Source organism: Dasypus novemcinctus, chromosome 2, assembly GCF_030445035.2.
Source record: "Dasypus novemcinctus isolate mDasNov1 chromosome 2, mDasNov1.1.hap2, whole genome shotgun sequence".
Taxonomy (NCBI): Eukaryota; Metazoa; Chordata; class Mammalia; order Cingulata; family Dasypodidae; genus Dasypus; species Dasypus novemcinctus.
In genome coordinates this window covers 184,812,433-184,835,868 of record NC_080674.1, presented here as the reverse complement: position 1 = coordinate 184,835,868, position 23,436 = coordinate 184,812,433, and the positions used below count along the sequence as shown (strand labels likewise).

Sequence of the window (23,436 nt, the reverse complement as noted above, 5' to 3'; positions counted from 1 at the left end):
TTCCTAGGGTTGTTTTTGAGGAGTAAATTAGGTCACCTATGTGAAAAGTACCGGCAAAAGTAAGTGCCCATTAAGTCTTTCCTCTCCTTTCTTTGGACTTTTCTTCCTTTCTTGTTGCGCTCGTTTCCTCGCCTGCAAAACAGGGTGAGTCACAAGGTCCCACCTCCCGGGGATGTTGTAAAGGGTGGATGAAAGCCAGGTATAAACTCTGAGGCTCTGGACACCTGAATCAGAACTGAACTGATATGCCTAGAAGTGGAGAAACCGTATGATTTTCCTGCCACAGAGGACTGGTCCATTTCCTGCCTGCTCCAGCTCAGAAGCCGAAGGTCAAGGGAAATAATGCTCTTTTGAAAGAGAAGAGGGAAGCCCTGCAGAAAGAAGAAAATTCTAACACACCTTTCCAGAATATTCTATCAAGCAAGAAATGGTTTCAGCTAAAGCTGTCTCAATAAATTACTGGCAGTCAGAGAGTGAGGAAATTGAGCTGTAAATGCGTTTATATAAAATAATTATATGTCAAACTTTGCTACTGCTCTGTGTACTTCTGCGGCTTTTAGAAACAAGATATTCTATGAGATTCTCCTTCCATCAGGAGGTGGTTGTACAGGTTAGGAAAGGGTCCCAGCAAAATCTCCAAAAGATATAAATTCTCCCCTCTTTCATTAAAAACAAAAAAACAAAAAAAACCCTCTTTACTGTGAGGTAACATTTGGGGACATAATTCTCAAAGTTGAATCATAAAATGTTCCAATGCAGTTTTAGGATGTTCTTCTCTGTACTTGGTAAACTCTTACACATCCGTCAAAGCCTGGATCAAAGTTGCCCTGCTCTGGGAGACCTTCCTGACTTGCTGATAATGCTAGTGGACCCCTCTTCTGTGCCAGGACCTCCCTTTTTAGATTCCCACTGTCACAGAACAAGATACCCATGTCCTTGACCGTGTCCTGTCAGAGGCTGGGACCTCTCCGAGAGCGGCAGCCACCTCTTTCTGAGCTTGTCGGGGCCCTCGGAACCCAGCGCGGGGCCTGCCACGAAGCAGGTGCTGAGCTCAGGGCCTAGCGGATGACGCGCATGCGTTCCTTCAAGACACTGATGAGCACAAGGCTGCAGGGAAACGTGGGGCAGGAGATGGTCCTGAAGGAGGGTAGATGTGCTGGTGGGGCAGCGGGGAAGGAGGGAAAGTTAGCGCCTCATAGTTTCTGAAGAGCCAACAGCAACTTTCTGTAAAAACAACCCTGAGAAACAACCTCTTACATGTGGACGTGAAGTCAGCAGGTGAGGGAAGTGTCCAGAAAAGTCAAGACTCACCTGGACAATCCCTTAAATCATCCATTAGAAATAACAGTGAGAAGAGCTTTGTGTGTCCAACCCCAGAGAGGATTTTCTCAGTCTGCCTGAGTTTTGTTGGCCAGTGTTTGCAACAGCCCTCAACTTTTCCTTCAGTTTTCTCTTTGAAGAAGTAAGGTTATACCACTTCTGAAGAGTCCTGCCTTCAGAAAATTGGATTCCACCATCGTGGCTGGGAAACCCCTACAGCCATCCACACACTCTTTCCATGGGCTTTGGGCTAGATTAAGTGAGTTCTAGCCTCGGGGACATATTTATGGAGAGAATGGCAGGCAGAGGGGCTGGCACAGGTTAAATATTCTATATTATACCATCGGGGCAAGGTATGAACATTCTTTCCTTATTTATTTAAAAAGCACTGTTTACCACTACGTATCATTAAAATATGCACATAGCACATAATGCATATCACCACATCACACGCTTGGGTTTGCAAATGGCAGCCGCCCCTCTCAAACCAGCTTAAGGAAAAGAGGGAGATTTTTTTTGGCTCATGTATTAAGGTTCTCCAGAGAAACAGAACCTATAGGATATGTATATATACACACACAATAGGAGAATATCAAATCTATAAAGAGACTTATAGGAATTGACTCGTGCAACGGTGGGGATTGGCAAGTCCAAATTCTGTAGGACAGGCTGCAAGTTGGGAACCCGATGAGGCTGTGACATTGAATTCCCCAGGATAAGCTGCAAGATGGGGACTCTGGAAGGTGAGCATGAATTCCCCAGGAGAAGTTGGAGTAGAGACAAATTTTTCTTTCTTTCTGCTGAAATCATCAGCTGTCCCTTTGAGGCCTTCAACCGAATGGATGAGGAGACAACATTCATTGCTGAAGGCAGTTTCCCCTGTTGATAGTAGATGCAATCAACTCACTATAGATGGAAATTCCATCTACAAAATACCTCCAGGGTACAAGCAGGTCAGTGCTTGCCAAGTAACTGGACCGCCTAACTTAGCCAAGATGACACATGGATTAACTGTCACAGCGCGTGTCATCAAACTTCCAAAAAGGTAGGAGTTGAGCTGGCTGGCCCCTGCTGGCTCCCTCTAAATTTTCTCTCCCGTCGTGGACAAGCTTTTCATGTGCTGGAGGATACGGCTGCCCCCAGCCCTAAAGCCACATCTTTCCATATTGATGACTAGAAGTACAAAGGGAATGCTTCCCCATGGTTCTGACAGAAAATCCGCAGAGAAGGACACTGATGGGTTCCTCTTAGTGACCCTCTCACCTCTACGACAAGGGGCGGGCTCTGTTCAGGAAGGTGGGCGATGGGGCTGTGGACACACCTTTTAACCACGATGGTGTATGGAGGGTTTCAGGTAGGTTCCAGGAATCTATATTTTTAAAAAATTCTATAGATGATTCTGATGCTCACTTCCAACTGAGAAACACTAATCCCTATATAATGTATATGTTATATGGATGTAATAGATCAAGTAATAATTCTAAGATTCCCAAGGTAGCTACAAAAAAAAATCAGGAGCTAATCTCTACCTTCCATAAGTATTTAGGTGTCGCTCTGGGCTCGATTTAAGAATATCGTTGAAGAGATGCTCTTTAGTGAGGGAGACAGATTACATATGAAAAGTAATACCTGGGGATAGGCTTGGATATCTAAGCACTCACAGGAGGAAGCACTAACATGCTGAGAATAATTAGGGAAGTCTTTCCTGAAAATGGGGCCATTTGAACTGGGTCTTGAAGGATAAGTAAAAGCTCACCACTTGGATCAGGTAAAGGAAGGGTGTTTAGCCTGTCAAAGATCTGCCGGGTCTTGGAGTATAGTTTTAAGCGAGGCTTTCATGGCTCAAATCCCACCCTTCCCTCTTCCCAGGAGAGTGGTCTAAGTTACAGCCCTCCCTGTGCTTGAATCTTCTCATCTATAAAATGGAATTAACCACTCCATCCTCATGGGGTGGTTAGGAGGATCGCGTTAGATAATATTATAATGTTATTTTTATAAAATAAGTTCACATACTAGGTTTTTTAGTCCAACTGACCTCGATCTGTGTGTCGGCACCATTGCTTATTAACTGCCATCCAGGGCAAGTTACTTCACGCTCGGGGCCTTTTTTTTTCTTTTCACCTAAAAAAATGTGGATAATAACAGCACATAGCTCAAAGGGTAATTATGAAGCTTAAACGAGAGAGAGTGCATGTAAAGTATTTAGCTCAAGGTCTGGTACATAGTACACACTAAACAAACATTGCATAGCATCATAGACTGATTACTTCACAAAGGGCTTCCTGCAGCACTGGGCACACAGTAGTTGTCCAATTCCTTCCTTCTGTTATAGCTAGGACTGACCCGCGGCTGGGAGTGGGCCTCAAAAATCTAACCAACCCGCTAGTGTTTGCCGAGGGCAGGCAGGGAAGGTGGCCCTAAGTCGGCCCAGGCAGGATTCACTGGTGTTGGAGGGGAGGCTGTCCCCATGCCATCCAGGGCAGCTTTCCTAGGCAGAGTCTAATGAATGGAAAGCTGATGTGCCAGGGAGTTCGTTCTAGAAGAGAATTAAGCCCGTTTGCTGAAAATACTGCAATTGGCCGGTCTGGTTCACTGTAGAAAGGCGATCTGGCGGTTGTGCCAGCGTCCTGAACAGTGGGGACGGCACAGCCTCCCTTCCCCGGGGGTGTTTGGGAGCCGGAAAAATGTTCACAGGCCCCACACAAACACGCAGATGAATTTTATTAAGGAGCAGGCGGCGCAGCGGGCTGGGAGCCAGCAGGGGCGAAACCTCTGGGGAACCAAAGCCCCGCGCCTCTCCACGCCCGCGGGACTGACCCCGTGGTTCTTTCCAAGGCTTCCACCGAGGCTGGCGGGGAGGAACAGGGAATCGTTCGGCCTCAGCGGGGCCTGGAAAACCCGGGACTCGGCAGCCCCTTGAACCACACCCTGTCGGGGGCAGGGCAGGGCCCTCGCCGCGGGCCTTGGCTGGTGGGGCCCTGCACGCTTCGGAGGCCCTCCTTAGCACGCCCCTGCAAGCACTAAGGGCCGAGCCGGGCGGGAAAGCCACCTGCCCACGGCCAGTCTGTCTGTAACCCGGCTCTGCCCCATGGCAAGGCCGGGTCCTTTCACCGGCAAACCCTGGGGATGCTATGGAGAGGCCAGTTTGGGGGCCGTCCGGCTGCGCCTGCCGCAACTTCCTGTGAGGCCTTGGGAGGCCCTCTGCCCTCAGAGCCTTGATTATCCGCATCTTTGCAATGGAAAGAGGTGCGTCTGCCTCAAAGGAGCATGGAGGGGATTCAGTTGCAACCAGGGCTGGGAAAATACTCTGGACAAGACAAAGTCCCTGTGCACAGGTGAAAAGTTTATTTTATCCTGAGTGCCAAGAGGGATACAGAAATCAAGAAAGAGGAGGGGGAGGAGAATTAACCCTAAAAGGTACCCAGGCTGGAACCCCCCAGGGAGCAAATGGTCCTTCTCGGGGTACTTACTGGGCAACGAATGAAATCTTGGTGCTCAGGGGTATGAAAGGAATGCAAGATGAGGGGCTACTCCTCCGGGGCTGCGAGCCCTTCAAACAGGGGGTACAGACCTGCGTGCTTTCCGTATCCCCCTTAACGGGGAGATGGAGAGACTTTAACGCGTAAAGGATTGCAAAAATAAAAAACCGAACTCAAGTTGCAAGTCAACGCCAAGCCCAGGCCCCCAGACCCGCAGGAAGAGCGGAGTAGGGCCGGCAAGACTGCTCCCCCCTTCAACGCAGCTTAGAGATGCCAAATGCGGTGTTTTAAAAAAAAAAACACAAGATTTATTCTCCTGAGGTTTCTCCTTCAATGTGTGTCATTTCCTGAGACCCCCGAGCAGAACCTTCTTCACCTTTGCTCGGGAGGTGCCCTTGTCCTTCCTTTTCTTAAAAAACCAAGTGAGAAGCGTGTGGGTGTGGGCAGAGTGCAGTTTAAGCAGGAAGCCTATCTGGGCCTCAGCTGAAGAGAAAGTTCCAAAGCTTCAGGGCCCAGAGGACAGGTGAGCCAGAGAAGCCGGGGGGAGGCGAAGGACCTGGACAACCCCCTGCCCGGGGTCCAAGGAAGACGCAGAGAGGTGACTCGGCAGGCCCACCGGGAGGGGCCGGGCCGGGCCGGGACGCGCTGGCCGGCTGACCGCGGAGGAGAGTCTAATCTTCAGGAAATCCTCAGGGTGCAAGAAGTCCAGCCCGAGAACGTAAACCCCCCGCCGAGAGGTTTTAATGGAAACGGACAAAACGGGAGCCTTCTCTGGCTCCAATTTTCTCGTGATAGAATGGGCCGAAGTGTAAAACAACACCCCGTGCGCATTTAATATCTGTAATATGTGGCTGCTTTCAGCCCTCTGGAGAAGGACAGGTATTCATTTTCATCAACTACTTTTTAACCGCCCCCCCCTTTTTCCCCCCCAAAGTGGAGGTGGGGGTGGTGAAAGAAAACAGAGACAAAACAGATGCCTCTCAGCGCTTTGATCAGCCTGGCTGCAGACAAGCCGGCTGCCTGCTAGCACCTCTTTAACAACGGCTTGCCAGGAAGAAAATGAATGGTTTGAACTCTGCAATTACAGTGCCCGCTGAAGGCCTGTCAACGCAGCCCGGGAGACCCGATCCCCACCGGCTCGGCCGCCCCCGGGAGTCACAGCCAGCAGGACCGAGAGTTAAATACCCCCCGTGGCTCGGCGGCTTCCAAGACCCAGAAGCCGGGGGCCAGCCCCCCACCCCTAGCCCCTGCCCGCCCGCACCCCCTCATCCCTGTTGCTATAAATATAGAAATCTAAGACCCCAAACGCCGGCTCGACCAGGCCAGACGGGAGACACCCGGCCTTATCGCACGCCTGCGAGTCGGGGAATGTGGCCCGGGTGGGGAGGCTGCAAGAGGCTGGAGGTCAGATAGGGAGCGTCTGGGAGCAGAGGGGAGCAGCCTGCCCCCGCCCAGAGCCCCCGGAGAGAATACAGACTGGCCTGGAGGCTACTGAGGATCCAGTGCCTGTGGGCGCTGGAGGGAGAGGATTATTGACTTAGTTCCCTGCAGGGTGACAGCCCAGCCCGCTCATCTGATCGTCTTCTACGTTATTATCCAAACTCCCCAACCTGGCCCAGAAGCGGCCCTCCGCCTGGCCCCCTTCTTTAGCTCAGCCTCCCCTTCCTTTACCCTTTGGGCAAAACTGCTTGAGTTGCCACGAGCCTGGCATCTGGGCCTTCGCAAATGCTATTCCCTCTACTGAGGTCTCAGCGCCAGGCGGAGCTCCACGCCGGCTACTTTCCCACGCGGCTGCAGTGCCTTCCACGGCAGATCATCAGAGTCGCGGTCACATCACATGCTGCTCCACGCCTGGGGCCGAGCACTGTGCTGATAGAACTAAAACGGGACCTGCCTGAGGGGGTGGAGGGTGCCAGAGCCCGGATGCCAACCCACGCCCGCCCGACCCCAGGGCCCAGGTGGACATGGAGCCCTGAGCTGCCCGTCTGAGAAAGGGCTGCCCGCCACCCACCCAGGGAACGTGCGCCCAAGACTGCGCCCCTTGGCTGGGACTGGGGTGAGGCGAGCAAGGTCCTCGCCTTGGTTGCAGGATTTAAGGAAGCATCCCCAGAACGTAGTCTTCTGTATACCCACTGTTTCGACGTGACATTTTCAAAAATCAAAATGAACGCACGACTCTACAATAAACAAAATACCAAGATGAAAGATAAAGACAGGATGGTATTTTTACTGCTCCCTCTCCTCGGGCGGGCTCCAGTAGGGCTCTGCAGGACAGAGCTGTCTCTGGATTGCTATGTGACCTCGGGCAAGCCCTGTTTCCTCTCCGAGCCTCAGTTTCCCTATCTGTCAAAAAGGAAAGGCCTGGAGGCTCCACGGGCCCCTTTCAACTCTAACGTACTGGTGTGGGGATTCAAGTCCCAGCCCAGCCTGCCGGGGGTTTTTGGGGTGTGACGTGGGCCTCACGGAGTGTCTGCCGGCCGGTGCCCCGGCTGAAGGCTGGGGAAGGTGTGTGTCTGAATACTCACTCCCAGCCCATGTCCTTTCCCACATCTGGGTTGAGTTTCCCAATTGCCTCCTCAAAAATGCCCAGGAAGGCGCTGGGGCCGAGGTCAACTGCAGACAGGACTTGGGTACATTTTTGGCTCAGCATGGCTGGGATGGCTGGAGCGGAGCCCTGCTGGCTTTTCCGGGCTGCGGCGACAGCTTGTTGCGGAGTCGCTGAAGGCTCCAGTCTGTCCTCCAGGGACACCGGCTCATGAGTGGCTGCTCCTCATTCATGTGGCTTTTTAATTTATTTTCCCACCTCATCAGCAGAAATTCTCTTATTTCAAGAACAATGAGAGGGACAGCTGGAGAACTGTTGTAGTTATTGACTTAAATTCTTCTGACATGTGCTCACTGCCTTGTAATTACATTTCTGATTCCATCTTCTCCCACAAATTAGTGCTACGGATCAGTTCCAGCCATTCCCTGGCTCATTCCCTTCTTCACTCATTTACATAAATAGTTGCGAATACCCACTGAAGGGACAGACAGTCACTGAGTGACTCTCTTGGCACAGTGTACCCTGCCAGCAGATCTCTCACTGATCCAGCCATCAATCCACCCAGTCCCCAGGTGTGTCCAATGGCTGCACTAAGTTCTAGATGTACACTATAGAGTAAACCAGTCACATCCTGTTCTTGTAGAGCCAATGATATGCTGGGGAACACCAACACTAACCAAAAAAGGGAAATAAGCAAATCTGTAGCTCCCACCTCTGAGAAGAGTCAGGAAGAAAAGACAGTGCTGCAAAGACATGTGTACAGAAGATCAGGGGAAGCTTCTCCCAAGAAGAGCTAATGGGGCTGAGATATCAGAGAGGGCCAGTATTTAACTAAGAGGAGAAGGGAGGTGCATTTATCACATGCAAAGGTCCTGCGGTGAGGAGGCAGGTGAGTTGGGGAAACTGGAACCAGGCCTCAGTAGTTGGGGTGCAGGAAGCCACAGGCCTTGGCATGCTAGGAGGCTGGAGGGGTATGCGAGACAGGCCTCATGGGGTCTCAGAGGCCCTCAGAGGAACTGGGTCTTGGCATTACCAATCTTCCTCCTATGTAATGCTGGTCACCTTTGCTGCTACCACCGTTTTTCAGATGAACAATGCTCAGAGAGATTCACTCATTCAACCAACGACTATTTATTGAGCACCTACTCTAGGGCAGGCACTGTTCTGGGTGCTGGGGAGACAGCCGTGAACAAGACAGGTCGGGTCCTCAGTGCTGTGGGGCTTTACCCACACCAGTGGCAGAAGCAGGGTGACAAGCTGGGTCTGCCCTTTCCAGGGTGAAGATGTCCTGAGGGTCTCCTCCCCAGGGGTTTACAGCCTGGCAGGGTGCTGGGACCAAGCGCTTTGCCTGAGCCTATGACCCAGGCCCAGCACCCTACAGGTGTCACAGCTGCACCCCAGATCTCCAAAGAAGGAGGCTGAGCGTGAGCGGCAGCGCCGTGGCCCTGGTCAGGAAAGGGGCAGAGGAAAACTCTTCAGCCCGGCAGCTGCTTTGGCCAAATTCGGAACCACCTCCCTTTCTCATCTCTATTTTTATGGATTAAAGGTGATCACCAATTCTGTGTGGCTCCTCTTTTCAGGAGGCTGAGGCCGTTTGTCCTCCCTCCTTGGATCTGGGCTGTCCTGGGGTCTTCGGCCATGCAAATGTGGTAGAAGGGACCGAGTGCCAGGCGGGGCTTCGGCCACTCTGGGAAGCAGCGTCCTGCCCTAAAGAGACTCGGGCGCACTGGTGAATGGTGAGAAGCCACGTGGAGGAGCCCGAGGCACAAGATAAGCGAGGGAAGCCTTCCAGCCCAGCTCAGCTGCCAGCTGACTGCAGTCCCATGAGCAACCCAAGGCAAGCCCGGCAGAGCAACTGCCCAGAGGACTTCCTGAATTCTGAGACATAATAGGTCCTTGTGTTTTAAGTCACTAAGTTTAGGGGTGATTTGTTGCCCATCGAGAGACAACGGAAACAGCACTGGATGTGCCTCAGGGGGAAATGTAAAGAATGACCTAAAGAGAAGGGACTTCTGTTGTTTCTACTCAAAGACCGGCCCCCTTCTTCTGGTACAGTGCCCAGTTTTTCCCTCTGTTCCTTGGGAAGCGCCCCTCTCCTCCCACCCCCACCTTCCCCCTCTGTGGTTGGGATGGAGCTGATTCCACCTCTTCCAGGATTGGACAGCAACCCAGGGCTGGCCAATCAGAGCATGGCATCATCCTAGCCAGGATCCCCCTGTCACATGCATCATTAGTATTTGATTGGCTTAGAGCTGGGCACATGACTCCATCAGAGCCAATCAGAGGTATTCCTGGGATACTGGCTCAAATGATTGGGAAAGAAAGGCACCGGCTTTTTCTGTTGGAGTTGAACCTGAGAGGAGGTGAGCCTTGAGCTGTGGAGACCTTCTTACCTCCATGTGGAGAGAACACAGTTGAAAATAGAGTCCACTCCAAGGAAAGCAAGACCATGAGATGAAGTATTGTGGAGACCACATCTGAAAACCTAGGTGGACCCAACACTAATTCTGGATTTTTGGTTGTGTAAGGCCACCATACAGGGCAGCCAAGGAAAAGTGCCACTCAGATCTCTTTTTCAGGGAGCAAAGTGACTGACAGCCCCTCAGTATCCCATTGCATTCACTCTGAGGCCAGGCTCCTCCCTCCCCACAGCCCAGGGCTGCTCCCAGTCAGTCCAGCCAATGACTAGAACCTGGGGTGCTAGTATTATCCAGTGGGTCCCCCAACTGCTATGACTTGGCCTCTAGGATTCCCCATTGGCCTGGCCAGCCCTTTTTTTTTTTTTTTTTAGAAATTGCACTATAGACTAGAGCCTCTTCCTACCCAACCTTCCTTGCTTCCCTCTCACCTTCACAGGATCAGACCAGTAGGGCCCTGCCTCCCCCAGCTCCTGCTCCTTTACCTTCACAGATGTAGCCCCAACAGATCGCTTCCCCATCTATTTCCCTCTTGACATCTGCTTTTAGGAGGACTTGAACGGACTCACTTCCCAGCCTCTTTTCATTTTCTTAAGCCATTTTGACTTGGGTTTCTGTCATTTTCAACCTAATAATTCCTGGCAAACAACAGTTCCCTGCTAAGGCACTATGGTTTTTTTTCTTTCCAGAAGGTGCCAGAGACCATTGGAGGTTTTTTTTATCCTCTCCCCCCGCCCCCTTGTGGCTTTTTGCTTGCTGTCTGCTCTCTGTGTCCATTTGCTGGGCACTCCTCTGTGTTTTTGCTTGCCTCCCTTTTTCGTTCTGTCACCTTGCTGAGTCGGCTCCCTGTGGCGTTTGTGGGCTGGGTGGCACTCCGTGGTGGCTGCGGGCTGGGTGGCACTCTGCGGCGCTTGGAGGCTGGGCAGCTCTCTGTGGTGGGCGGGTGAGCCTGCCTTCACAAGGAGGCCCCCGGACACAAACTCAGGGCCTCCCACATGGTAGACGGGAGCCCACATGATGGAGCCACAGCTGCTTCCCAACTGGAGGGTTGTAAATAGAGGAGGGGGTCAAATCTCTGTGATGGGCCTCTCTGCTAAGCAGTCTAGGCCACCTCAAGCGTGAATGACCCAGGGAAGTGCAAGTATGGAGAGGAAGGAGGGTGTGGACTCGAAAGAGACTTATAAAGAAGTCTCAAGAGGATGTGGCGATTGGTTGAAAGGAAAGATGGATGGCGCAGACAGGTAGAAGGAGAAAGAGCCACCTGGTCATCAACTTGGAATTCCTCAACTGTAAATGATGATGATGACGGAGCCCCTTTACTGAGTGCCCCTGTGTGCTTTCGTCTTACTCTCATGGCTGCTCTATGACATAAATATCATTATCATCCCATTTTGCTGATGAGAAAACTGAGGCTTTCTAGAAATGCTTGCCCAAATCTAACATCTAGTAAATAGCATTGCTGGGATTTAAACCCAGTTCCATCGGGTTCGAAAAATCAAGCTACCATCCTAGGCTCCTTGGCCTTAGAGGGAGCTTCTGAGGAAGGGTCGAGGCGTGGGGAGGCCCCGGCTTGGTGCCTAGCTCAGGACAGCCTCTCCCCTGAGCTGCCACTTCCAGCCGCTCTCAGATTCATCCTCCTTGCGGGAGTAGACAGGGGGATAGTCCAGATTTCCTCGCCCTCTGCCATCCCTCCACATGTTCACTCATTCCCAGGAGCCCCAGGGAGTCTCCCGAGAGCCCACACAGCCCTTTCCTCTTCTGCCCCGGGCCACCTGGCGAGGCCACTGCCCACTAAGTCACTTTGTGCTGTAGTCCCACGCTGGCACTGCAGGCACTACCTAGGGTCCCTCAGGCTCCTGGCCAGCCCCTCTCCCCACAGGGCTGGACCCCCATAGCTGAGTCAGGGGCTCCTGGCCACGGCCTTCCCCAGTCTCAGTGTGCAAAACCATTTCCTCATTCTCCACCGTCAACCACAACCAACCAGGAATTGTGCTCTGTGGACTCCTGGAAGGCCTGCCCAGGCTTGCCTGAATTCCAGACGTGGGCTCACGCTCGAATCCCCTCCCGCCATCTCAGTTTAGGAAACAATGTCACACCTTCTCTCTCAAATGAGCTTCAGCAATCATCCTATGAAGCTGGTAGGAAAACCAGTCCCCCCTCCTTTGCATGGAGGGTCATGAGAGCCAGGGTGGGGCTCACCGTCCTCAGAGCAGTATGGTCCCCTACTCCTTCCAGCACCTTCTGGAACGCTCTTCGTATAGGCTGGTGGGCAAGAGTTCTGGAGTTCGGGAAGCTACATCGTGTCTCAGGCTCCTTGGCAAATTCCTTGGCTTCTCTCGGCCTCGGCTCCTCCATTGCAAAACAGAAGTAGCAGTTGTTGCTCCCTCGTAAGGTCCAGTGAGGATGGACCCAAACGAGGCCTACAAGAGCTGGGCAGAGGCCCTGGCACAGAGAAACTGCGCACGGGGAAGACAGCGCAACGACGTTGAGAAAACGCTCCCCCTCCAGCTTGATGCTTTTGCCACAAAGTGGGTTTAAACATACGTCTTACTCCCCAGGTTCTTGTAAGGATGAAGCTACGGGAATGCAAAGACGCCTTTGGAAACCCTGAGTTGCTAAGCGTTCATTAACGACCCTGCTGAAGTCATTGCCACCTGTCGGAAAGCCCCACGAGGGGCAGTGAGGCGGGTGGGGGCAGTGACAGTGGGTCAGGGCGCGTCAGCCACGTGGAGAGCCCCCTCCCAGGCGCCTTGCAGACGTGGCTAAGCAGGGCCCAAGGCAGCTGGAAAGAGGCCTCTTCGTCGGTCAGGGGCGCCCTCTGCTGGGAGCACCGAGAGAGGCAGCTCCGGGGAAGAGGCCTTCAGCTCCGGTGAGGAGGGCTGGCATTTAACGCTAATAATAAAAACATTAACAGTCAGGAAGAGGGTGATACCAATAATAATGATGCATGTGACAGTCACAAGGAGGAGGAGAAAAGACTTTCATGGAGCACTTAGCACTAGACACTGTGCTAAGTGCATTACACACATGATCTCATTTTTTCTTAAATAAGTACGAATATTTTCTTCAGCTTGCAGAGGAGGGAGTGAGGTTGGGAGAGGTTAAGGAAACTGCTCGTGGGGAATCGGGGGCATGCACGCATCTGCTCCCAGCTGCCCTGCACTCCCTAGCTCTGGGAAAGGCTTATAGTATTTCCTGGATTAGAAATTAAAATGAATACATTTATAAAATATTCACTGCAGTTCATTTTTAAACCCATTTCATTTAACGTAATGTATTTTGATGAAAAAATAATAATTTCCCAAACCCTGAAAAAATATGGAATGAGAAGAGGGGCTTTGATGCCTGTTTGACAATCACTTTAATGCCTGGCTTAATAGAAAACAAGGAGATTCTCAGATCTGCTTCTGCATTCAATCTGTTGAGTTATATTTATTGGTTGAAATATAGAAAGAACATCTGGTCTCACAAATAAGTGTAATTGTTGAGAAAGGGAGGACTATTTTAATAGCCTTGTTTCAGATAATTGTGTACATTCTTCTTTGGCACTTTCTTAAAGATTAGCTGCAACGTGGAAGCTGAAGTCATATCATTGCATTTTTCCCTACCCAATTGCATTAAATCCATTGTTCTGTCTTGCATTTTGGATGGATCCTTTCCCTATGCATGATTTTGCAATACCTTGCACTCATAGTTTGAAAAACATTGGCTCAGTCCATCCTGCAGACCTTCCAAATGTTGTCACATTTCATTGTAAAATATCAAAAGATCAAATTCACTAACACGACCACATGTTTTAGCAGAAGGTATTATTGGAACCCTGTCAAGCTCATGGTAGCGAATACAGACTTTCCTAAATACTAATTTTTGCTTGAAAGATCCAGTTTTATCATTGGCAAAAAATACTGTCCTTTCTTTCCTTGATGTGATGCACTCATTTCATTCACTCAAGTCTGAATACCTTGGTTTATCTGTCAGATGCACTTTCAAGAGAAACGGTTGTCAAAAAAAATAAAAAAATAAAAGGCTAGTTCAGCTCATAAAATTATAAGTAATTTTCCTCAAGATAACCTTGAACTTCCATATGCAGCAGACATGCTCCATGCTGATTCCCGTTTCGTCACACAGAGATTTAATAGCCATGTACTCAAGGGCCGAGATTTATTAAATCATAATTTGTACTGCTTCACCAAGAACATTCTTAAGTGAAATTTGCATTTGTTCTCGCAGCCAGTGCATGGTGCTGAAGAATACAATGATGACTAGAACCGTTTAACACCACTCCTTCTGATTCCTACTAAAGCGCGAGCAATTTTACCCTCTTGCTTTTTCACCATCAGCGCAAATGTCAACCTTGCCGCCCCCCTGAGAGGACCTCGAGATGCCCCAGGGTTCCCACTTTGAGAACTGGTGAACCACTCCAATAAAAAGGAATGAGGACACGCGGGTATCATCAGGGGAAGAGGGTGGCAGCCTCCTTTGCCCTCATGGCAGCATGGCAGCGCCTCTGGGGAACCCGAGAGTTCTCTAGAACCCAGTTTAGCTCCCTCACCTTCGAAGCGTGCAATGCGGGACGGTCGCTGAGCCTCGTTGTGCCTTCGTCTGTGCAGCTCTTCGGTGATGGTGATAATAACGGCTGCCTCCCAGGGTTACCGTGGTGATTAAACGAGAAGGTAAAGGAGGAAGGGCCTAGCACACTGCTGCTATTTAATAAATGGGCGTCTCAAGGTGCTAGATTGAATTATTGGCCTCGGTTCTTCCTAGGGTGACAAACGTTCTGGTTTGGCTGGGCCTGGAAGAACTGCTCGGATGTGGAACATTGTGGGTTTTTTCCTTTTTTTTTTTTTAAGGAGGTACCAAAGAAATAAACCCAGGACCTTGTACGTGGGAAGCAGGTGCTCTACCGCTTGAGCTACATCCACTGCCCAGGAACACTGAGCTTTAAAATCAGCAGAGTCCAGGACAAACTGAGATCAGCTGGTCGCCCCGTCGTCACCTCTCCCTGGATCCATGTGACATTGCAATTCTATACACTTGCAGTCGGTAAATGCAAAAATTACGAGGCTCTGGGAAAGAATCCTTCCTTGTCTCCTTCTGTCTTCTGGTAATGGCAGGGAACCATATTCTACCGTGTATGTGTGTGTGCGCGTATGTGGGTGTCCTCTCCTTTCCTCATGAGGACACCACTCACTTTGAATTCAGCGCCACCCTACTCCAGTGTGCCCTCACCTAAATTAAATATATATGCAAAGACCTCGTTTCCAAATGAAGTCACATTCTGAGTTTCTGGGGGTTAGGAACTCACCATATTTTTCGGGGGACACAGTTCTACCCACAGAAATGAGTATTCAGGAAATGTTTGTGGAATGAATGGATAAGTGATTGCAGGGCTGGGTTTGGGCTTGAGACATGGAAACCTCCGGGAAGACACAGAAGTAGGGACATGAGGGGTCACTGGGCACGTCATCCCCAGCCTGCACTGAGCGAGGGCTATGACTGTGGGAGCTGGGACAGGATCGTTGGCCCTTGTCTTGCTTGCCAGGGCTGCTGTGACAAATACCACAGATGGGTTGGCTTAAACGACAAAATTCTTTGTCTCCCAGGTGTGGAGGCCAGAAGTCCAGCATCAAGACGTTGGTGGGCCATGTCCTCTCCCAGAATCTAGGTTCTGCAACCCTCCGTCATATGGCGAGCTCTCTCTCTCTCTGTCCGCTCCTCTGGTTTCCACCAACTTCTGGCTTCTACTGATTGTGTCCAAAAATTCTCCCCTTTTCATAAAGACCCTAGCCACGTAGACCAAGGCCCACCCCGATTCAATGTGGCCTCAACTAAATAGAATCTCTGAAGATCTGTTCATGAGTGAGTCCTCACCTTACCTAATGGTATCTTCATGACTTTTGTGGAGGGGAGGTACGAGCCAATCCCCAGTATCACTCTAAGTAACTTCCTATGGCCTCCCTCCCTGGGCACGTTTTTTTTGGAAGCAGTCACATGGTGTGACAGAGAGCCTCAGCGGCAGCCAAGAAAATATGTTAAGGCAGAAGCAGCAGAGAGGGTCTATTTAATTAGCCAAATTATTGATCCAGGTCTCTTCTACTTCTCCAAGTCTCTATTGGTCAGCGGGACGGGGCATGCCAGTACCCTGGTAATATGTGTACTGCACTTACTACCCCAGCCCTAATTTTCATCCTTCAAGAATCATCCCTTAAAAACAGAACATGGTAACATTATCCACGCTATGGGATATAATGCGTATGTGCCATTCTTTTATTAATTCCAATGTTCTTCGTGTGCAATAACTACTGGTCAACCTGTCTGGACATGAACTATAAGTACACACATGCATCGATTTCTTAATAACGTTTCAGAAGTTAAACGTGGTGCACCCTCCTGCCCTGTGAGCAACAGGAGAGCTGTGCACTCTGCTAGAAGAGACTTTTCTCCCTCTCAACTAAAGAAAAGCATTAAATACTCGAAGTGCAAATATAACTCAAGTTTCTATCGACTGCACTTTCATACACACATACGATACCTATACCAGTTTCACCTGAGTGCTTTGATTGTACTCATTAGACAATGAAGAGGCACTGACACATGGCACTGTTTGCTGAACACCATATATGTTAAATAGTGGGATTTAAAGTGGCCAGGATATTCTTGCTATTCTCTGCATGCAAATGACATTCTGTGCACACGAACGCACCCATTAAAATACTGGGGCTGTGGGATGGAAAGAACAAGTGCTAAGAGGGGAAAAATAGAAGATGCCCTTCCCATTCTGCCCCCATTCAGCAGATCCTGAGTGCCCTCGAAAACCTCTGAACAGCTGGGTGGTGAAGGGTGCGGAAGCAGGGGTCCTCGCTGGATTCTCAGGGAGCTTGAAGAGGCTTCTGAGCACACACCTGTCAGAGACCCAGGCCTTCCGGTGACAGCTCCTAGCAAAGCTCACCAAATCAAAGCCTCCATTCTCATTTTTATATGCAAAGCCTGGCAGCCTGGAGGTTAGTAGTTTTTTTCTTCCTTCTACCAAATAAGCAAAGAAATGGAAATGACATAATGTCCTCCTGATCAGGAGAAGATTGGTGAAATAAATTACCTTCCTGCCATTCTACCAGAAACTATGCTCTGTTAAAAAGCATGTGGCAGATATAAGTATGAAAATTTGGAATGCTCTCCAGCATGTATCGTTATGTGAATAAAAGCAAATAGAGTATCGTTTTTACTTAAAAAAAAAGATAGATGCTTGCATTTTATTTACATACCACATACTACACTGGCTGCTTTAGAAACTAATGATACCAGTTTCCTTAGCAAAGGGTTGGAGGTCTGGGATGAGAGGGAGAATTAATTTTGATTGTATGCGTTTTCATAGTGTTTGAATTTTTGAAATATCGTGTTGATGTTACTTAAATGGAAATGAACGATAACATTTATTAGGTATTTACTATGTGCCAGGCATGGTTCTAGGCTCTTTATACATATGACCCCACACAACCATCTTCTGCATGTGGAGTTGCTTACATGGTGTTATTTCTCAGGGGACAGCTGCCCAGCCAGGGGACTACATTTCCCAGACTGCCCTGCAACTGGAGGTAGCCATGTGATTAGTTCTCACCAATGAAATGTGGGCAGAAGTGATGCACATCACCTCTGGGATGGAGCACTTAAGAATCAAGTCAACCTTCCTAGCACTCTCTTCCCCTTCCATCACAGGATGCAGGGGATTTTGAAGCCCTGGGGGAAAGGTGAGGCCACAAGATGAAAGGCATCTTGGTTCCTAAATTAGCTCATGAATGTTTCCTGCCAGTCAGAATCGCTGACATTGGACAGTGGCATAAGACATGAATAAAACAGGATGGGGGAAGCCATTGAATTTTAACGTTCCTCTTTAGAGCATCGAGTGTTATTCTAACTCAAATACCTGGCATTTAAAGGATCACATTGGCTGTTGTGTGCAGAATGAATTAGAAGGGAGCAACAGTGGCTGTGGTGGCCCAGGTGGGAGGTGACCCGGAAGAGAGTGCTGGAATTAGAGATGGGAAAGAGTAGAGAGAGCCCAGGCATCAAGAGGCAGTGTGATGAGAGGAGCATGGAGGGAGGGGGTGAGGGAGAGGGAGGAGGTGAGCAAGAGGTTCAAATTCCTTGCCTTCCCAACCACGGGGGCTGTGGCACTGCTACTGAACTAAAGAGCTTTGCAGGAAGGGTAAAGTACTGGTCAACATCAGTGAGCAACTCTGGACACTATTTTAGATGATTTTCTGCCACTTAAGCGTATTTTTTAAAAAAACATAGCCCAAGTCCCATGAGACAAAATAAAAAGTATTTCCTTTAATAACAGCTAATACCCAGTTCATGTTCAGGTCTCCCCAGTTGTCTCAAAAATGCCAATTTATAACAGGTTGTTGGCATCAGGATCCACCATTGCATTTTTACATGTCACAATTCTCTTTTAAAGTTGCCTTCCTCTTTTTCTTCACGTGCCATTCATTTCTTGAAGAAACTGGGTCATTTTTTCTTGTAGAATTTCTCACCTTATGGTTTTGGCTCATTGGTCGATGTTGCTTACAAGTTCCTCTCTCTCACATATGTCTTGAAACTTAGTTCCAGAAGCTTGATTAGATTCCAGTTATTTTTGGCACAAATGCTTTATAGGTGGTGCTGTGTGCTTCTTACTGTCTTGAGATGTCTCGTGACTGGTTGTCCCACCATTGGTGATGTTAGAATTGCCTAGTGGGGGAAGTGCATGTGGCTCAACCAGTTGGGCACCTGCCTACACATGGGAGGTCCCAGCTTCACATCCTGGTACCTCCTAAAAGAAGACAGGCTAGATGCTGTCCCTGCCACAGAGAACTAGATGCTGACCCTGCTGCAACAAGCAGATACCACCAACCAGCTGTCACTGCAGCCTGTGGGGAGCGGATGTGGCTCAAGCCATTGGGAACTCACCTCGCATGTCGGAGGTACCAGAATCAGTTCCCGGGGCCTCCTGGAGAAGGTGAGCAAACAATCAGCAGAGAGACAAGGGAACCACCCGGGGGTGAGGGAATAAATAAAGTAAAATAAAGCTAACAAATCTTTAAACAACAACAACAAAAATTGCTCAGCGGGTCAAGATAGTGTCAGGCTGATCCATCAAGGATAAACTCCCACATCAATCTGTGCCTTGAGAGTTTTAGCAGCCATTAATGAGCATTGGGTTTTATTTGGTATGAGAAAGGTTGACTTTCCAATTCTGTCATTCCTTCTGCATTTGTTAACTTTGATTCTTCCACGAAAGAAGAGCTTATCCTCACCAGCTATTTGGTTATCCCGAAATACGGTCTGTACATGGAAACCAACATTATCGATGTTCAAAATAATGAGCTGATGCTCATTAGATCACTCTACCGCAATCAGCACCTTCATTCGTTAGCCTCAGGTCATCCTCAGTTTCTCCACCTATAATGTACGAGGTCTGATCCCTGCCCTGCCCACTCTCAATGGTACTTCTTGCCATGAGTTTATATTTCCCTTGAAGGCATGGACTTCATCTCGATAGCTACTCATTCATTCATTCATTCAGTTGACAAACGTTTACTGTGATGAACCATCCGTGGTTCCATCCCTTTGTGGCTCTTCCAGGCTTAGAGGGCCTGTTGGAACTCCCTCAGGACTTGGGAATAAAAGGACACATGCACGCGTGTGTAAGTGAGTGAATGGATGGATAGATGGATGAATGGGAAATGACAGGAGTAGCCAAAACAAACTGAGACTCCAGAATCCTTCCAGTCTCTTCTGGGAGACAATCCATTCCTCTGGAATCTACTCTCGGTTCTCCCTGAGTACCACAATGGCAGCGCAAGAAGGCATTTCAGGAAATGTGAATTGACAAGGACAACAGCTTGGTGCAGCCGTGATGTCATCTTCCATCTGTCCATCAGGGGCCTGTAAACAAGAACGGATAATTAGGAGGTAATTGCTGTTGCTAGGAAGTCTGTCGGCTTCCGCAGTGGAGACTGATGATCCTCCAGGAACCGGTTCTGTCCTTTCTCAGTTTCCAAAGGCAAACCTGTGCCCGGGGAGCAGAAGGCAGAGCCGCGAGGAGGATTGCAGTTCCACCCCGCCGTTCACGGCTGGCACCGGGATAAAGCATCTTTCCTTTCTGAGGTGGGAGCCTTTGACTTAGGGGGATGGCAAAGTGCAGATGGGAAGATTTGGGTGTCAATGAATGAGCAGAAACATTCCGAATAAAGGAGGTAAGAGAGAAAGGGAACTTGATTGGCCTCTCATGGTGAGCAAGAGTCTGGCAGTCCAGGTTTAGCAAGGTGAGGGACTTGGCCGAGGATGCCCTGCTCGTGGACACAGTCAGTCCGGCCCTGCTGAGGCCTGAGACCATGCCTCACTTATGCCTTCACGCTGAGTCCTGAGCAAGGAGGCTGGGACGGGCAGAGACTCCTCACCAGCTGGGCCCAGTTGATGCTCTGTGCTCCCTGCGTTGATTTTAGCGGGGAGGTTGGAAAACAACCCCCGCCCCTCCCTAGTTATGCTCGCCTTTAGAGGTACTGATGAAATAATAGCCTTTCTCTGCATTAACACCAACCATTGTCAAAAGAACCGCTACTGGGGAGCAGGGGTAGCTCAGTGGCTGAGCACCTGCTTCCCATACATGAGGTTCTGGGTTCAATCTCCAGTACCACCTTAAAAAAAAACACAGGAGCCCCATTTGAAAATGGGCGAAAGACTCAAATAGACTTTTTTTTTTTAAAAAAAGAATTGCTACTGCAAATAGAAAGAAGAGAGCTTAATTTACAGCGTAGCATTTCATGAGTTGGGCAGCACTAAGTAAAAGCAGGTGTTCCAAAGCATTCAGGAGGCATTGGGAACGTACAGTCAAAAAAATCAGAAAGGGAATTGGGGGTTGTCAGGTGCAGACCTGTTCTGGTGGCTTCCCGGAACACTGAGGCAGAAGGAAACGTGTCTGAGGCTGACTGGTCAGAGCTCACTTTTTTTTCTCTCGTCCTAGTTCTCGTCCAAGCTACGCACACCTGGTGTCTGACTAACGTTACCACATTGTGTTCGCCTAGTGTGGCTCCTTTGCCGGGAGCCGTTTTGTAAGCCAGGCCCTGCTGGAAACCTGCAAAAGCCGCGCATCAGGGCTTTTCCCACAGAAAGCTGGTTGTTAACCCTTTACCAGCATGCCCCTGCCGCAGGGGAGAGCAGGCACTGCCTCCAGAAGTCAGAAGTCACCCCCACCCCTCAAAAATACCTGCTCACTCCCTGCACGGGGACATGCACAGACAAGGATTAATTTTATAGCACACAGGAGACCTTTCAGCTCTCATTTCCCAGGAGTCTCTGGCACCACCACAGAGCACCAACCTTCCCCGGGCCTTCTGCGGGCTGAGCGGCCTGAGCACAGGCACCAGAGGCTATGCTGCCTTCTCGCCACTGGAGGGCAGTGTTGCCTCAGCCAAGGCACCTGCAGACCCAGCATTGAGCCGGCAAGATCCTCCGCACCTCAGCGTCCTGGAACTCCTCCGCAGGGAGTTGAGGGGTGAAGGTGAAGAGGCGGCAGTTGAGGTTCAAACCTTAGGGGCCTCAAACCCCACAAGCACTGATTTCAAGATGGTGAATAACAATATTAGCCACTCAGCACACTTCCATGCAGGCCAATTGGCTGTAACACTTCAGTTATTGCACCACTAAGAACCTCAGTTTCCTCATCTGTAAAATAGGGAGAATAATCGTATTCCCTTCATCTGGCTTTGTTCTGATTAAATGAGATGATACCAAGAAAGAGCTTTGAACAATGCTGGGTATCAGCTCTTATTATTACAGTTTGTATAGTTGTTATGGTCTCATCCCATTCTTGGGCAAATCCTCTGAGGTCTGTACTATATTTTCCATTTTTCAGAGTATACTGCTGGGGGTCATGGAAGGAAAAACACTGTCCCAAGACTACATAGTGAAGGTGGGATGAGCAGGGTCTTGAATCCTGGTCTAAATGACACCACAGGGCTCTCCTCCCTAATTCAGCACAGCAGAGAAATGGAGTGAGGACAGGGTCCCAAGCCTGCACAGAGACCCAGGCTGCCCCTCCCCCTCTTGTCCAGCTCCTCTATCCCCCACATGGGAGGCTACCATCAGCTCAGCATTCCTTTCTCTAAATCCTGGTTTCTTCACTGTAAAATGAGACTTGGACTCACGACCTCACAGAGGTTTTGTGAGAGTCAATGATGCAATGAAGGTAGAATGCTTCAAAACAAAAGAACAATCCATCCATCTCTTCATTCAATTCACATTTATTGTCCTGGGAGTGCACGGGAGGCCCCAGACAACTGTGTTGTGTCTAAACCCCCCTCCCTTCCCTAATCAGCCTGGGGAGAGAAGGTTGATGGTCTGTTTTCTCCTCCCGGCACATGCAGCCGTAAGGGCAGGCTCTGCCATTTAGACGGGAGCCGAGGCACCCTGCCGCCATGCCCTGTCCCTCCCACCGCACTCACACACTCATGCACTGACACCAGGTGCCGAGGCTCCACTGGGAGCTCAGCGGCCGGGGCAGCATTTTTCCGTGTTACTGCGCACTGGCAGGCGGCAGCAGCAAGGCAGCCCGATGTGGGCTTTTGAGTGCCATCCGGGAGAGCCTGTCCCACGCCGACTGCAGCAGGGGCGGTGAGGCCAGGGCACTCCCGAGGCTCACCCGGCTTTACGAGGTTGTCTTACCCAGTCAAAGTTCTAGGGGTCTAACGCTGTGCGCCCTGGAGAGCCCACGCAACTCAGAGGGTCACAGTAAAGGGCCACTCATGACGCACACCTTATAGTGCTGTCCTGAGGACCCAGTGATGCACAGATGTGAGCGCCTGGTTGGCAGCACAAAGGCCACCCGGGGCTCTGACCGCCGTGGCCCCTTATCTTGCGAACGGCCAGTCCATCCGCTCCATCCACCCAGTGAGGAATCCAGCCACCCAACCTCCAGCCTGCCACGGCTACCCGCACACGTTGAACCCCCACCGCTGCACGTCATCTCGGCCCTGGGACCATTTCGGCAGCGTCCTGGGGGCTCCTTGCCCCACGATTGCCGTTGCAAAGCATTGCAAAGCAGCCGAAGTGGGCCTTTGGGAATATGAATCGTTTCCCTCTCTCCTCTGCCCAGAGCTCTCCAGCGGCTTCCATCTCACAATAAAATCCGAAGCTCTGAGGCGGCCCCACAAGGGCCTCACAATCTGACCCTGACAATCTACTCTCTCCCTGCTCTCTCTGCTCCAGTTCCTGGTCGCCTCACCACCCCTCAGAGCTCCGCACCCTCTGTTCCCTCTGCCAAGCATGCCCGTCCCCAGACACCACAGGCCAGCTCCTTGGCTCATCCGGGTCTCCGCCCACACTGCCCTGATGGAGAGCCCCGCCCCCTGCACCACGTGACCCCGTGGCTCATCCGGGTCTCCGCAGCGCCCCCTGGTGGAGTGCCCACCCTGCGCGTGACGTGAGAGGTGCGTGCTTCCCCGCGCCTCGGAGACCTTCTCCATCCCTTCACTTCGCGGTCTTGGCGATTTTTAGCGCCCGCCGCCTCCTCAAGGGGTTTATGCATTTTGTTTATGCATTTTGGTGTCCCTCTCATATGTGTAAGCTTCATGAAGCCAGGCACTCTGTTTTGTTCTCTGCTTTGACTCCAGTCCTGCCCAACTACTAGGCACTCAAG

The 23,436-nt window shown here is 50.4% G+C and overlaps 1 pseudogene; it reads left to right on the top strand.

Moving 5' to 3' along the window:
* Positions 1-23,224, top strand: part of LOC139440076 (ornithine decarboxylase antizyme 1-like) — a 77,851-nt pseudogene extending 54,627 nt beyond the window's left edge.
* Positions 23,225-23,436: the final 212 nt, after the last annotated feature.